At 41.6% G+C, this 17,456-nt stretch overlaps 1 pseudogene; it reads right to left on the bottom strand.

Annotated features, from left to right (window-relative positions):
* Positions 1-2,286: 2,286 nt before the first annotated feature.
* On the bottom strand, positions 2,287-9,756 carry LOC100449417 (transportin-1-like; annotated as a pseudogene).
* Positions 9,757-17,456: the final 7,700 nt, after the last annotated feature.

Below are 17,456 nucleotides of genomic sequence, written 5' to 3'. Positions count from 1 at the left end.
TAGCACTTTGGGAACCTGAGGTGGGCAGATCTCTTGAGGCCAGGAATTTGAGACCACCCATGGCCAACATGGCAAACCCCATCTCTACTAAAAATTCAAAAATTAGCCAGGCATGGTGGCACACGCCTATAATCCCAGCTACTCCAGAGGTGAGGCATGAGAATTGCTTGAACCCAGGAGGCCGAGGTTGCAGTGAGATAAGATTGTGCTACTGCACTCCAGCCTGGACGACAGAGCAATACTTTGTCTCAAATAAATAAATTAATTAAAAAAAGAAGACTCTTAGGTGTCTGGCCTGGGCAACTGGGTGGATGGTAGCACTGTTTACTGAGATGAAGATTAAAACAGGAGCAGGTTGGTGGGTGGCTATAAGCCAGATTTGAGTTTTTGATGTGAGATGCCTATCAGATGAAAGTGCCAAGGAGGCAGTTATATTCCCAAGTCTGTGCTTAGAGGGAGACCAAGCAGGAGAAAGGACATGGGAGAGGCACATGAAGATGCTTTATATAGCCAGGAACATGGATGGTGTCACAGGAGACAGTGTAGACAGAGAAGAGATGAGGAAGCAGGACCACCCTCATCAGGACTGAGCCTGTGGGATCCCAGTTTCTCTTTATGAATATTTTCTTTCTCCTCTGCTCTCCTCTCCTCTCCTCTCTTCTCCTCTCCTCTCCTTTTCTTTCTCTCTTTCTTCTCTTTCCTTCCTTCCTTCTTTTTTTTTTTTTGACAAGGTCTTGCTTGTTGCCCAAATTGGAGTGCAGTGGCAAGATCTCAGCTCACTGAAGCCTTGACTTCCCAGGCTCAAGGGATCCTCCCACCTCAGCCTCCCAAGTAGCTGGGACCACGGGTGCACAGCACCAGGCCCGACTAATTTCTTATTTTTTGTAGAGATGGGGTCTTTCTATGTTGCCCAGGCTGCTCTCCAACTCCTAGATGCAAGTGATCTTCCTGCCTTGGCCTCCAAAGTGCTAGGATTACAGGCGTGAGCCACTGTGCTGGGCTTGTAAATATTTATTGAGTGAATGAGACATTCTTCAGCCCTAAGTAAAGTTGATGGCCTCCTAAGGGATTAGATTAGAAACTCCCACAGTCAGATGTGGGCAGAAGATGAGGAGGCAGCCTCAGAGACTGAGAGGAGCTGCCAGTGAGGACAAAGAAAGCCTGCTGCACCGGGATGAACCCCACACTCCTTGGTAGAGTGTGGGCTACCCTGGGCCATCTGCCTGCCACCTTCCTCTCCACTCTCATCTCTTCCTGCCATCCTTTTTTCCTTTTTGGGCCAATTTTAGTATTTTCCCAAATGCATTCTATTGCTTCAGACCTTCACACATGCTGTCCCCTCTCTAGGATTACAAAAGTCACATGAGGTCATTAACAGTAAGTCGAACACAATGGAAACACACGACAGAGTAGAAGCTGGCCAGCACACCTGCTCTCCATTAGTAAGCATTTGTGCTATGCTTTCGCAGATGTGTTTTCTGCGCATATTCTAATGCACTCTCTCTCACACACATGCACACCATATTTTCCTCCCTGCCTCCAAAATGGGAAATACCTCCTTTAATGCACACTTCTCCTCTTAACGCATTACGGACTCTTTCCACATACATAGAGAGCACATACTTGCTTATGCTTGTATTTCAGTACAAATGTACATGCAGTACATTTCAGTACACAGAGAGGTGCCTTGTTCTTTAAGATAGATCTTTAGAGTTTGGTTGTAGGGATTAATCACAATGTATTTAAACAATCTGCATTAATGAAGCATTCCCCCCATCCCTTTTTTTCCTTTCTTTTTTTTTAATTTTTTTTTTTAGACAGGAGTCTTGCTCTGTTGCCCAGGCTGGAGTGCCATGGCATGATCTCAACTGACTGTAACCTTCACCTCCCAGGTTCAAGTGATCCTCCCACCTAAGCCTCCCAAGTAGCTGGGATTACAGGTGCCCTCCACCATGCCTAGATTTTGTGTGTGTGTGCGTGTATTTTTTCAATAGAGATGTATTTTTTTCATCATGTTGGTCAGGCCGGTCTCAAACTCCTGACCTGAATTGATCCACCTGCCTTAGCCTCCCAAAGTGCTAGGATTATAGGTATGAGCCACTGCGCCCAGCCACACTTTCTTTCTTTTTCTTCTTTTTTTTCCCCCTCTTCACATCCACTGTGGAGTTGTAACTGGAGACATATTTCCACCCACAAAGCCTCCAGATGTTAAAACGTTTCCCAGCATCAACTTAATACAGTGATGGCAACACCTCCCTCCTGCCCCTCCCAGTAGGGTTGGGATTGTACTGTATTCCCTACTGGTTTACCCATCCCCCCATAAAGGGTAGCATTTTCCCTGGGTGCAGAGGCTCCCTCATAGTCTCCAAGACTGAAGGACCCGTAATTTTGGGACTGCAGCTTAAGGGTATTACATTAAACACCATAAAAGCTGCAAGATGCTCTTTTAAGGGAAGAGGAAACTGGTCAGAGAAATGCCTCCCATTTTCATCGCCAATTTGATTTTTAAATCCATGAAGGATCTTACAGAACATGTCTCTGAGATAATCTTTTGGGTTAATCCATGATGCAACAACATCACAAAAAAATATAAAATCTTGGATTATGCCATTGGGATTCACACTGATCATGGTGCAAATTCCATGGAATGATGAATCATTTTCCTTATTGTCTCTTATGTTTCTCAGAGAGGTGCACCAGGGTCTTGTAAACTGCTGTAGCATGGGGGCCACCTCTTGAGGACAAACATAACCAAGACGACCAATTGCTATTGCTGAATTCTTTAACAACGTCTTTGGTGTGTTGGGTCCATTAATGATTTCTACAAGCTGGTGCAACACCATAGGAATATAAGGCTGCATCTCTATACCCATTTGAATGGAGATTTCTCCAGTTGCTCATGTGTCATTGTTGCAGACTGAAATGAATTCTGGAGTTAGGTTGATTCCCAATATTGGCATGAAATCAGCTACACAAGGCTTAACATGCTGAAAGCAAGCTTTTGTGAGGTCACTTAACAGGGCAAAAGAACTCTGTCGAACTTCCGGCATTTTAGCCTGCGTGCACTGATATGTTAGTGTTAGGATGTTACTTCGGGCTACCAGCTGTTCAATGTTGCCTCCAAGTCCTTCAGCCAGGCCACTCAGTAAATCAAGAGCCACTATCATAAAATCTTTATCTGGAGCTTCATATTGATCTGGTTGAGCATTGCTTAGCATGGCTTGTGCAAGAGTCTTCTGTACTAGGTTTACACAATGCTGATACACAGCTTCACAGTATGGAAGGAAGCCAGACTGCAGCACTGTGGCAACTGAAGATGGACACTCAGGTAAAGGGAAAAGATCTTTATCTTCATCCTTTAACATGTTCCATTTCTGGATCAGTGGAGGCATTAGCATTTGAATATATTCTGGTTTGTTTAAATGATGTCCTACTGAATCTGCTGATGTTCCTCTGGCATCGTAAAGAATGAGCAGGTTCTTATGTTGGTATTTACTAAATGCAAAGACCAGGGTATCAAGTATATAAGCAAGGTAAGGAACAAGTTCTGTACAAGCCTCCTCTTCTAGGGTAGCAAAGGCACTGCAGGCAGCTTCTGGTACTCTCTTGTTGCTATCCAGGATGCGCTTTAGCAATCCTGTCGTTAATGGCTTCAGGTACGTGTCTGGTGGCTGGCTGACTACCCACTGTGCATAGCGGCTAAGAGTCCAGCACGTTATGGAATGGACAAGAGCCTTTTTATCAGAGAGGCACTGAATAAGGTGAGGAATAAGCTCAGGCAAGTATGGAATCATGCCCTGCATGCAACCTTCAGCAATTGTTCCTAAACCCAAGATGCCTGATTCTTTAACAACCCATTCATGATGAAAAAGTAATTCTTTCAAAAGGGGCAATATATATGGCAGCAGTTCATCATGATGCACATTTGCAAGAACATCTAGGGCAGCAACAGAACACTTCCTTAGATTCCAGTCAGAAATTGTATCATCATCATCAATTTCATTATCATCATCATCATCATCTTCCTCTTCAATTCCATCTGCATCATGCTGCTGAGCCACTGTCCTTGATCGGTGAAAATGTGGCCATATATCCCGTTCACTATCAGGAATCATTTCATCTTCTTCAACATCACCCTTAGGTAGGATAATATCTATATCTGAGTACTTCATGCCATTCACTAACACAGGAATCAACCTGGGAAGATGCCTTATGAATACATCTTTGCATACTGGCTGTTCAGCTAAAGTTAGCCAAAATTCACAGGCTTCTAAAGCCACATTTTCATCTTGATCTTGAGTCCTCTGTAGCATATACTCAACTATATGACGCATGTGAGGGAGCAGGCGATCCATTCAAACTTCGAACTACATCACAAGTGCTCGGCACACACATTTTTCCATACCTCTGGCTCACCAGTCAATGCAAAGAGATTTCTCAATAAAAGAATCAATGTGCAACATCAGAGCTTGAGTCCTGATGATAAACTGATTGACATATACAACAGCGTGAGACCTTATTTTTGGACTACTGTTCTTGAAGAACTGTAAAAATTTGGGAATCCTGCTGTTGAGAGGACGATCTAAAACATCACTATCTAAAATCTCAGCAGAATCTTCACAAATCTTCTGAAGGGCGCCAAATGCTCCCTCACAGGTGTTGTAATCTTCAGAATCCAACAGGCTACAGAGTTTTGGTAAGAGGTCAGGCCAATTCTGCAATTCTCCCTTGGAGGCTATAGTTGTGATCAAAATACCAACAGTGGCTCTAATCAGAGGAGAGGAGTCACCAATATTATTTAAACATTCACTTTTAATGAAGCCTGTTGCACCATTTGGGAAGTTCTGAAAATGTGCTTTCACATTATTCTTCAAGATGAGACCATGCAATGATCTTGTGGGTTCATCTTCAGATTTTAATTTTGTAAGAACAAAAATCAAGTAGTTGCTAAAGTCTGGATATTGATTAAGTTGTTCCAGTTTCTAGAATTGTTGCACAGTTCTCTGGATGGTGGTGTCTGGGAACTGGGACTCCTTCAATAGCTGCAGGATTTGCTGAAGCCCTTGCTTATCAGATTTCCATTCATACTCCACCTTGGTTTGCTGGAGTGCCCCAAAGGAAGTCTGGGACAGTGAAACCCGGTGGAACTGCTCCTGGCAGCCCTGCCGCCGATGTCTGCTGCTGCTGCTGCCACGGCCGCAGAGCGCAAGGAGCTGACCAGACTGAGTCCGATTTGAGGTGTATTCTAAAGCGTCTTGTTTGATGCCTAGGTTGGAAGCATGTCACAATGAGTCAACTAAGCAATAACTAGAATATGATTGATTCCAGAAAGCTTTCCCTTACTTTAACTCTGTATTTTCAGAACTTCAAGGTCTATGGATAGTTACCCACCTATAAAATGAATTAAATTTAACTAAATCCTAGTATTGTGAAGAATTAGTTTTTCGCCATTTCTGTTTACTCTTATACTAACTGAAAGACTGTCTCACCACAGTGCTTGATGTAAATGGTCTGATTGGTTAGTGACAACCTCATTAATTATTGCAGCTTGCAAAAGGATTGATTTTTAAATTTTTACTTATTAATTACATACGTGCTTATTTGTTTTCTCATTTACTTGCTTTCTTATTTATTTGCTTATTATTTACTTACTTTCCTGTCGTTTTAAAAGAGGATTCTAATTAGATATTATCTAAGTGATTTTGCCAAGTTCTTACATTTTGTTGGTTTAAATTGCTTTAAGATATATGCTTGAAATCACATTCATTCTTGAAATGTGTGCTATTTGCAGTGTGTGTGTGAGGGGAAATGAGTTATTTTTTAAAAAGAGAATTATTTAGATATGGTTTTAGTGATTCCTCAGCATGATAACTGGTGATGAAATGTAGCTTATTGTTTTCAGCTAGTTTACATTGGTCTTGAGACAAACAGAAATTTGTTTCTTAATTATAGGCTCTAGATGACTTTATAGAACACCTCAGGGCTGTTATCAAGTACTTACATATGAAGGATAACTCCATTTGATGATATATTTTGTACCGCAAAGGAAAATAAGTTTAAATTTAATTTTAAGCAGATGATGCCATCGGTATGGAGTCACTCTGTTGTGCCCACACTGGCCAGGATGCGTTTTAATGAATGGTGTTTGTTTATTCAGTTTTAGCCAAATGAGCAAGGACCTGGAGACTGGGCAATTTGAGAAGACATTTAGGAACCACTGGCTTTTCTCTGTTGATGTCACTATGTAAACTAAGGCTGACAGTGGGTAGGGAATGTGTGTGGAATTCCTGTGTGATTCACTGTAACTGTGGTGTGCTAAATGCGTGGTTAAGCTAGTGTCAGCATCGTCTTCCTGTAAGTTAAAGATCCCTTCTGTGAGCAGGACTCCTGAGGACTCATGAATGTTGTATTTTGAAATCTGCTTTAGAGGATATTTTAAGACTTTTAATAAAAGAAAGATGACTAATGTATAAGGGGACTTAAGGGGAAGAAAAACCCTTTCTTCTATAGGGTAGCATATTTGGGATTGTAATTTTTGTTTTCTTTAGTTTGGTTTCATTTTCAAGTGAATCCAGAAAACACTGTTTTCTTTGACAATATTGCTATAAAATTACCATAATATGAGGATATGTTGTCAATCTCAAATATATAAAATGACCAATTTCAGTGAGCATTTATCCTTTTAAGAAAACCTATTCTATTAAAATCCAATTTTGTGCAAAAAGTGGGAAATAAATGGAGGCATAAGTGTTTGCTTTACGAGACTATTTGATTCATGTAAATAGAAAATAGTTTTATTACATGTAAAACATAATTTAAATTGGTGAAAATGTCATTTTCGGAAAGCATACCTTTTAAGCCAGCACTCATTACATAGAACAAGGATTCTATCCATGTGCCACAAACAACTTCAAATAATTTTCTTTATATGTAATGACATAGGAAGTTGTTCCTTAGCGTCCATCTCAACTCCAATTCCTCAGGAACATTGTCTTTGAGTACAAATTATAATGAGTTTATTTTCTAACTAAAGTATAGTAGTTAGACTAGTTTATTAGCTAGTTTAGTTCTGACCTCTGTGGTTGAGAACAGATACAAGAGAAATGCTATTGTATCCTCAGATCTTATAGAAAGTAGTTAGTGGAAATGACGAAGTGTACCTGGCTGGCTTTCTGACGATTTGTGTGAAATGCTTGGCTTTGTAATTTTACATTTCTTTCTAGTCTGATGCCTTGAGTTTATTTAGATAGAAATGTATTTCTACATGGTTATCTGATTTTTTAAATGCTGCTTCACAGTTGTATACTACTTAAGGTATGTAGCTTTATATTTAATCTAAATTGGAACTGGGTTTTTGTTATTGTCATTTGGTACATTGGTCAACACTTAATAAATGTTTAACTTTTTGTTTTGAGTTAATTATAGATTTGCATGCAGTTGTAAGAAATAATACAGAGAGGCCGGATGTGGTGGCTTATGCCTGTGATTCCAGTTACCTGGGAGGCTGAGGCAGGAGGATCCCTTGAAGCCCAGGAGTTCAAAGATGTAGTGAGCTGTGATGGTGCCACTGCACTCCAGCCTGGGTGACAGTGAGACCCCATCTCTACAAAGAAAAACAAAAAGAAATAATACAAAGAAATCTCACGTACGGGCCTACCAAATTTTATTGTGTTTGCTTTATTGCACTTTGAAGATAATATTTTTTACAAACTGAAGGTTGGTGGCAACCCTGTGTCAAGCAAGTCTTGCGGTGCTGTTTTTCTAACAGCATATGCTCACTTTGTGCCTCTGTGTTACATTTCGGTAACAGTATTTTAGATGTTTTCATTATTATCATATCTGTTATAGTGATCAGCGATCTTCGATGTTGCTATTGTAATTGTTTACAACCTCAGTGATATAAGAGGGTGAATTTAATCAATGCTGTGTATGTGTCTTTTTTTTTTTTTTTACGACAGGGTCTGTCTCTGTCACCCAGGCTGGAGTGCAGTGGCATACTCACAGCTCACTGCAACCTCCACCTTCTGGTGGAAAAAGCCATTTAAGACTTTCCTCCTAGAAACGAGAAGTCAGTGCCTGGCTTCAAAGCTTCAAAGGACAGCTTACCGTTTTCTTAGGGACTAACATAGCTGGTGACTTTAAATTGAAGCCGTTGTTTGTTTACCATCCCAGAAATGCTAGAGCCCTTAAGAATTATGTTCAATCTACTCTGCCTGTGCTCTGTACATTTAACAACAAAGCCTGGAAGACATCTGTTTACAGCATGATTTGCTGAATATTTGAAGCCCACTGTGGAGACCTACTGCTCAGAAAAAAAAGAATTCTTTCAAAATATTATTTCTTTTTGACAACGCACCTGGTTACTAAAGAGCTCTGATGGAGATGTACAAGGAGAGGAATGTTGTTTTCACACCTGCCAACACAACATGCATTGTGAAGCCCGTGGTTCAAGGAGTGATTTTGACCTTTCAAGTCTTATTAGTTAAGAAATACATTTTGTAAGGCTAAAGCTGTCATAGATAGTGATTCTTCTGATGGATCTGTGCAAAGTAAATGGAAAGCGTTGTGGAAAGGAGTCACCATTCTAGATACCATTAAGAACATTCATGAGGAGGTCAGAATACCAACATTAACAGGAGTTTGGAAGAAATTGATTCTAACCACCCTGGATGACTTTGAGGGGTTCAAGCCTTCAGTGGAGAAAGTAACGGCAGATGTGGCAGAACTCGCAAGAGAACTAGAATTAGAAGTGGAGCCTGAAGATGTGGCCAAATTGCGACAATCTCATGAGAAAACGTGAACAGGTGAGGAGTTGATTTTAACAGATGAGCAAAGAAAGTGGTTTCTTGAGATGGATTCTACTGGTGAGGATGCTGTAAACGTTGTTGAAATGACAACAAACGATTCAGAAGAGTGTATAAACTTAGTTGATAAAGCAGCAAAGGGGTTTGAGAGGATTGACCCCAATTTTGAAAGAAACTACTGGGGGCAAAATGCTGCCAGTCGGCATCATATGGCACAGAGAAATCTCCTCTCTAGGCCCCAGTTGTTTCTAAGTGAAGAGAATTTTAGAATCAATCTCATAGATTTGTTGCGAGGATGAAGTTAAAACAAGTAGGATATTTAGGATAGGACGTGGCTCATAACAAGCTCTCCATGAATATTAGCTATCATTATTCTTAACAAAATTACCAAATTAATAGATTGTCTGCTCTGCTCCTTTGCACTAAATTTAGTAGTTTATTTCATTTATTTTATCTTCATTAAGGCAGTTGGCACAAAGTTAGTTTGTTGATCTGGGTAATAGAATTCTTTTTTTTTCTTTTCTTTTTTTTTTTTTTTTCGAGATGGAGTGTCTCTCTGTTGCCCAGGCTGGAGTGCAGTGGCACCATCTCACCTTACTGCAACCTCCACCTGCCAGGTTCGAGAGATTCTCCTGCCTCAGCCTCCTGAGTAGCTGGGACTACAGGCACCCACCACCAAGCCGGGCTAATTTTTCTATTTTTAGTAGAGATGCAGTTTCACCGTGTTGGCCAGGATGGTCTTGATCACTTGAACTCAGGTGATCCACCTGCCTCTGCCTCCCAAAGTGCTGGGATTACAGGGCAAGAGCCACCACACCAGGCCAATGGGCATGTTTTTAACAGTTATTCTCCTAGCACACATCATTTTATATTTTCTCTCTTAGCATAAACAAGTTTCAGTCTTACTGATGTGTGTTAAACTGTTCCCCCATTTATACTTCAGCTGGGTCATGGTTTTTAATAATGTAGATACAAATGTAAGGAATATTTATATGTACATAACTTTTCACTTTTAAAACGTTGTGATAGGCCAGGCGCGGTGGCTCATGCCTATAATCCTAGCACTTTGGGAGACTGAGGCGGGCGCATTGCCTGAGCTAAGGAGTTCAAGACCAGCCTGGGTAACACAGTAAAACCCCGTCTCTACTAAAATACAAAAAAATTAGTCAGGCATGGTGGCGTGCACATGTAGCCCAGCTACTCAGGAGGCTGAGGCAAAAGAATTGCTTGAACCCGGGAGGCGGAGGTTGCAGTGAGCCAAGATCGCACCACCGCACTTCAGCTGGGGAGACAGAGTGAGACTCCGTCTCTCTTTTTTTTTTTTTTTTTTTGAGACGGAGTCTCGCTCTGTCGCCCAGGCTGGAGTGCAGTGGCGCGATCTCGGCTCACTGCAAGCTCCGCCTCCCGGGTTCACGCCATTCTCCTGCCTCAGCCTCCTGAGTAGCTGGGATTACAGGTGCCCACCACCAAGCCCGGCTAATTTTTTGTATTTTTAGTAGAGACGGGGTTTCAACTTGTTAGCCAGGATGGTCTCGATCTCCTGACCTCGTGATCCACCGCCTCGCCTCCCAAAAGTGCTGGGATTACAAGCGTGAGCCACCGCGCCCAGCCAACTCCGTCTTTAAAAAAAAAAAAAAACTGTGATAAGTTCGGGCATGGTGGCTCATGCCTGTAATCCCAGCACTTTGGGAGGCTGAGGCAGCCGGATCACCTGAGTTCAGGAGTTTGAAACCAGCCTGGCCAACACGGTGAAACTCCGTCTCTACTAAGAAAAATACAAAAATCAGGGGCCAGGCGCGGTGGCTCACCCCTGTAATCCCAGCACTTTGAGAGGCCGAGGTGGGCGGATCACGAGGTCAGGAGATCCAGACCATACTGGTTAACGTGGTGAAAACCCATCTCCAAGAAAAAATATAAAAAATTAGTCAGGCGTGGTGGCGGGCGCCTGTAGTCCCAGCTACTCGGGAGGCTGAGGCAGGAGAATGGCGTGAACCCAGGAGGCGGAGCTTGGAGTGAGCAGAGATCATGCCACTGCACTCCAGCCTGGGCGACGAGCAAGACTCTGTCTCAAAGAAAAAGAAAAATACAAAAATTAGCCAGGCGTGATGGCAAGTGCCTGTAATACCAGCTACTCCGGAGGCTGAGGCACCAGAATAGCTTGAATCCGGGAGGCGGAGCTTGCAGTGAGCCGAGATCGCACCACTGCACTCCAGCCTGAGGGAAAAAGTGAGACTGTCTCAAAAAAAGAAAAAAAAAAAAAGGAAGCAAGCTGGGTATGTGCATTCAGAGGTGCTGTACATTTTCAGCATTATAAAAGAATAGAGATGAGTTGCAATAGTTACTTTGGTCCATGGAATTTTGGTATCTTAACTAGTTTTGGATCTCTTCCACTATAGGAATTGCCTGTTGAACGTTGTTAGGAATGTAAATATGAAGGCAAACTGCCTGGGTTTGAATTTTGTTCTGTCCCTTGCACCCTGCTTGGGTTCAAATCCTAGCTCTGCTTATTAAGTTCTTTTAAGGGGATGATCTTTCAGCAAATGTCTTAGCTTCTGTTTGCCCAAGTAAATGGACACAATAGTTGCTACCTTGTGAAATATTCATGTAATTGACCAAGGTTTACCAAGTAGCATCAGTGTTCAGTTTCAGTCATTGGTGATTCTGCAGTTGGACTGTGATGGGGTGTTGGGGTGGGGGTGGTGTGTGTGTGTAGCATTTAATTGTATGCGGAAAGGAAAAGATACTTTTGATAACCGAGAGGCAGCTTTTCTCTGCTTTTGTGTCAAAAGGGAAGAAGGAAGTTTGGAGAGGGAAACGAATTCTGTTCAATACTAAGCTCTCTTCCTCAAAATCAGAGGTAAGTAGAATGTGTAATAATTTACAGAATTTCTACACTTCAACAATCTGAATTTTTTTTAATGTATTTTTATTTTTTCAGGTTGAGACTGAGGCTAAAGTTAATCTGTGGCGACCTTCTGGATGCACTGGACAAACACCTCATTCCAGCAACTAACACTGGCAAGTCCAAGGTTTTCTATTATGAAATGTAGGTTCTATACTAGAAAGGAAAATGTAAGATTAAAAGTTGGCCTTTTTAGAATCATGACTTTCTTCTATGTAGGTTTCCAACTTTTATTTAAAAATAATTGTTTAATGTTAGAAGGATAGTCAATGTTGGAATAAAAAGATGGTCAGGCTGTTATAAAAATGCATTAGCTTTTGCTTTACTTATTTATATTATTTTGCTTTCATGGGACCTCTCTCATTCCCCTCCCCTAAACGGCCACACATTTCACAGTGCTGGCTGAATGTTTCATGTAGAAATTTTATTTTATGATTAATACACTTGTGCCATTTCTTGGAATCACTTGCTTGTTTAATTCTAGTCAATCAAGTGATAATTTTGTTGATATTTAGAGGCTCCTCAGTTAATTTCTGTGGGATTTTTGGTTATATTTAATAAGGAAAATAATAGGAAATAGATCTAAGAAAAAAAGAGACAAAGCCAATTATTCCTGAGCGTGTTTAAAATTATTGAAGTACACTGGTTAATTTTTAGTATAGAACCTACATTTCATAATAGAAAACCTTGGACTTAACAGTGTTAGCTGCTGGAATGAGGTGTTTGTCCAGTGCATCCAGAAGGTCGCCACAGATTAACTTTAGCTCAGTCTCAACCTGAAAAAATAAAAATACATTAAAAAAATTCAGATTGTTGAAGTGTAAGAAATTCTGTAAATTATTACACATTCTACTTACCTCTGATTTTGAGGAAGAGAGCTTAGTATTGAACAGAATTCGTTTCCCTCTCCAAACTTCCTTCTTCCCTTTTGACACAAAAGCAGAGAAAAGCTGCCTCTCGGTTATCAAAAGTATCTTTTCCTTTCCGCATACAATTAAATGCTACACACACACACCACCCCCACCCCAACACCCCATCACAGTCCAACTGCAGAATCACCAATGACTGAAACTGAACACTGATGCTACTTGGTAAACCTTGGTCAATTACATGAATATTTCACAAGGTAGCAACTATTGTGTCCATTTACTTGGGCAAACAGAAGCTAAGACATTTGCTGAAAGATCATCCCCTTAAAAGAACTTAATAAGCAGAGCTAGGATTTGAACCCAAGCAGGGTGCAAGGGACAGAACAAAATTCAAACCCAGGCAGTTTGCCTTCAGTATTTACATTCCTAACAACGTTGAACAGGCAATTCCTTTAGTGGAAGAGATCCAAAACTAGTTAAGATACCAAAAATCTATGGACTAAAGTAACTATTGCCATTCATCTCTATTCATTTATAATGCTGAAAACGTACAACACCTCTAAAGGCACATATCCAGTTTACTTGCTTTTTTTTTTTTTTTTTTTTTTTTTTTTTTAATGAGAGGGAGTCTCGCTTTGTTGCCCAGGCTGGAGTGCAGTGGCATGATCTCAGCTCACTGCAATCTCCACCTCCCGGGTTCACGCCATTCTCCTGCCTCAGCCTCCCGAGGAGCTGGGACCTCAGGTGCCCACCACCACGTCCAACTAGTTTTTTGTATTTTTAGTAGAGACGGGGTTTTACTGTGTTAGCCGGGATGGTCTCGATCTCCTGACCTTGTGATCCGCCCGCCTCGGCCTCCCAAAGTGCTGGGATTACAGGCGTGAGCCACCGCGCCTGGCCTATTTTTTGGTTTTTAGACAGAGTCTTGCCTTGTCACCCAGGCTGGAGTGCAGTGGCCCTGTCTCGGCTCACTGCAGCCTCTGCCTTCCAGGTTCAAGCAGTTCTCATGCCTCAGCCCCCGAGTAGCTGGGATTACAGGGGTGTGCCACTGTATCTGGTTAATTTTTGTATTTTTAGTAGAGATGGGGTTTCACCAAGTTGGCTAGGCTGGTCTTGAATGCCTTGCCTCAAGAGATCCACCTATCTCGGCCTCCCAAACTGCTGGATTATAGGTGTGGGCCATATGCCGTGGCCCAACTCTACTATTTCAATAAAGCTCCTGTACCCTAGGTCGTCACTGACTTCGCAGTTGCTGAATCCAGTTGTCTTTACTGAGTTTGTCCTTAATTTAACTTTCTTTTGCATTGAAGCTACTGACCACAGCATTTTGAAACTCTATTCCTTTCATTGCTGTGATTCTACTTTCCTTATTTTTCATCTTATCTCTTAGTCTGTGGTGTCTCAGACTTCCTCACAATTGATTATTTTAAAAATTCAAAAATTTAAACCTCCTGAGCAGTTCAAAAATAATATACTTTTGAAATGTTTTTAAACTTTTCAAAGAGTTCCAAGAATAGTTCGGTGATCACCAGTTGATACCATTTTGCCATATTTTCTGTGTCTGTGTGTCCCTCCCTTTCTACCTGCACCCACATATATGTATATCTAAGAATATTCATTTTTTAACTTTAATAAATTTTCTTGCTGTATAATTTGAGAGTTAACTGCAGATTTCATAGCACTTCACCCCTAATTTCTTCTATACATCTCCTAAGAATAAGGGCATTTTTTTTTTTAGGAGGAGTCTTACTCTGTCACCCAGGCTGAAGTGCAGTGGCGCAATCTTGGCTCACTGCAACCTCCAACTCCTGGGTTCAAGCGATTCTCCTGCCTCAGGCCCACAAGTAGCTGGAATTACAGGTGCCTGCTACCACGCCTGCCTAATTTTTGTAATTGTAGTAGAGACGGGGTTTCGCCGTGTTGACCAGGCTGGTCTCAAACTCCTGACCTAAGGTGATCCGCCCTCCTCGGCCTCCCAAAGTGTTGGGATTACAGACATGAGCCTCCATTCCCGGCCTCTTTTTCCTTTTGTAATTAACAAGTGATCTATGGAATGATAGAAACTGTGAATATTCTGTCCCATAATAATCTTTACTTAATGGTTTTATCTGGATTGCTTCTTGCCAAATCAAATATTACTATAGTGATTATAAAATGGAGATTTTTCTATTTTTTCTGTATTTTTTCTATATTGTCATTCTTCTGTAAAGATTTTTTTATACTCCTTTTTTTTTTTTTTTGAGATGAAGTGTCGCTTTGTCACCAGGCTGGAGTGCAGTGGTGTGATCTCAGCTCACCGCAACTTCCGCCTCCCGGGTTCAAGCAATTCTCCTGTCTCAGCCTCCAGAGTAGCTGGGACTACAGGCATGCGCCACTGTGCCCAACTAATTTTTTGTATTTTTAGTAGAGATGGGGTCTCACCATGTTGGTCAGGATGGTCTCAATCTCTTCACCCCGTGATCCAGCCACCTCGGCCTCCCAAAGTGCTGGGATTACAGGCGTGAGCCACCGCGCCTGGCCTTATACTCCCTTTTTAAATTTTTTTTTTTTTTTGAGATGGAGGTTCACTCTGTTGCCCAGGCTGTAGTGCAATGAGGTGGTCTTAGTTCACTGCAACCTCCGCCTCCCAGGTTCAAGCAGTTCTCCTGCCTCAACCTCCTGAGTAGCTGGGATTACAGGCGCATGCCACCACACCTGGCTGATTTTTGTATTTTTAGTAGAGATGGGATTTCACTGTGTTGGCCAGCTGGTCTTGAACTCCTGACCTCATGATCTGTCTGCCTCAGCCTCCCAAAGTGCTGGGATTACAGGTGTGAGCCACTGCACCTGGCCCCTTTTATTTTTTTATTTTTTGGAGACAGGATCTTCCTCTGTTGCCCAGCCTTGAGTGCAGTGGCGTGATCATGGCTCACCACAGCCTTGGGCCCCAGGCTGCCTCAGCTCACTGCAACCTCTGCTTCCCAGGTTCCATGATTCTCGTGCCTCAGTCTCTGGAGTAACTGGGAGTACAGGTGCGCACCACCACACCTGGCTAATTCTTGTATTTTTAGTAGAGATGAGGTTTCACCATGTTGGGCAGGCTGGTCTCAAACTCCTGGCCAACATGGTGATCCACCTGCCTTGGCTTCCCAAAGTGCTTCATATTGTTAGCCCTAATTCTAGTCGAATTCCATAGCATTCTTCTTCTTTATTTTTATTTTTTTATTTTTGAGGTGGAGTCTCGATCTGTCCCCCAGGCTGGAGTGCAGTGGTGCGATCTCGGATCACTGCAGCCTCCACCTCCCAGGTTCAAGCAAGTCTCTGCCTCCGCCTCCTGAGTAGCTGGGATTACAGGTGCCTGCCACCATGCCCAGCTAATTTTTGTATTTTTAGTAGACACGGGGTTTCATCATCTTGGCCAGGCTGGTCTTGAACTCCTGACCTTGTGATCCACCCACCTCAGCCTCCCAAAGTGCTGGGATTACAGGCGTGAGCCACCACGCCCGGCCACATTCTTCTTTCAGGTCATATTTGGATCTCCGTTTTTTCTACAGTGAGAACTCTGGTAACAACATAAGTAAATGCATTCATTTGTTCTGTTGTACAATATATGCATAATGAAAATTATAATACCAATAGTATTTCCAGCTACAAACCTACTAAGTTTGATTTAATATTTCTTGCAATTTTTTTGTGTGCTTACATATAGGCTACTAAGGGTGTGCAGTCTAAAATTACTTAAGTATCTTTTTCTCGCCAGGTGCAGTGGCTCACGCCTGTAATCCCAGCACTTTGGGAGGCCAAGGCAGGCGGATCACGAGGTCAGGAGTTCGAAACGAACCTGGCCAACATGGAAACCCTGTCTCTACTAAAAACATAAAAATTAGCCGGGCATGGTGGCGGGCACTTGTAGTCCCAGCTACTTGGGAGGCTGAGGCAGGAGAATCACTTGAACCTGGGAGGCGGAGGTTGCAGTGAGCCGAGACCATGCCACTGCACTCCAGCCTGGGTGACAGAGTGAGACTCCGTCTTAAAAAAGAAAAATCTTTTTCTCTTATATCTTTTTTCTCTTTCTCTTTCTGTGATAAAATTATTGATGTAATAGTCAATTAAATTTATGTATTCCTATTGTATTCAGTTGTACTTCCCACCCCTCATCCTCATTGATTTTATTTTATTTTTGGAATATATTAAACATTAATATGGTTCAAAAAGAAAAATCTACATTTTATAATTGCAGTAATATTTGATTTAGGAAAGAAAAAAATGGATGATAAAACCACTGAGGTTTTACTCAGAAGGTGTACTCAAAAGTCTGATTTCTTGTCCTTCCCTTCCATTATCATTAGCTTTTAATTTATCTTAGTTGTCTTCATTTTTGCAGGTATAAGCAGATACATATTATATATATATTCTCATTTCCCCTTTCTTGTACAAAAGATAGCATAGTATCCATGCTGTTGTACTTTTAAATGCTCTTTTGTATCTTGTTTTTATAGAGATTTTTCTTATTTTTATAGCTTTGTTATATGTTGTGTAGATTCCATAGGTTTTCGGCCAATATCCTATGTCTGAGCATTTAGGCTGAGTGTGTCAGTTTCGCAGATAATGCTACAACCAATAACCTGTGTATTTGCTTTCCATACTACTTATGGAGATGTAACATCGGGGTAACTTCCTGGAACTTATACCTGGCATGTCTAAAACAGGGCATCGTTTTCCCAAAACTTTTTCACTTTCATTTGCCAGTATTGAATGGCACCATTATCTATCCTATTACTTATGCAGAAATAAAGGTATCATCGTTTCCTCTCATGTCTAGTTTGTCAGCAAATGCAAATTATGTATTCTTAGCCTTTCATTTTTTTCTACCTTCATTTTCTTACGGATCTTCTTAGTTGG

This window comes from Pongo abelii, chromosome 19 (assembly GCF_028885655.2).
Source record: "Pongo abelii isolate AG06213 chromosome 19, NHGRI_mPonAbe1-v2.0_pri, whole genome shotgun sequence".
NCBI classification, from domain to species: Eukaryota; Metazoa; Chordata; class Mammalia; order Primates; family Hominidae; genus Pongo; species Pongo abelii.
The sequence above is the reverse complement of the archived record's forward strand: the minus strand, read 5'-3'. Positions and strand labels throughout refer to the sequence as shown.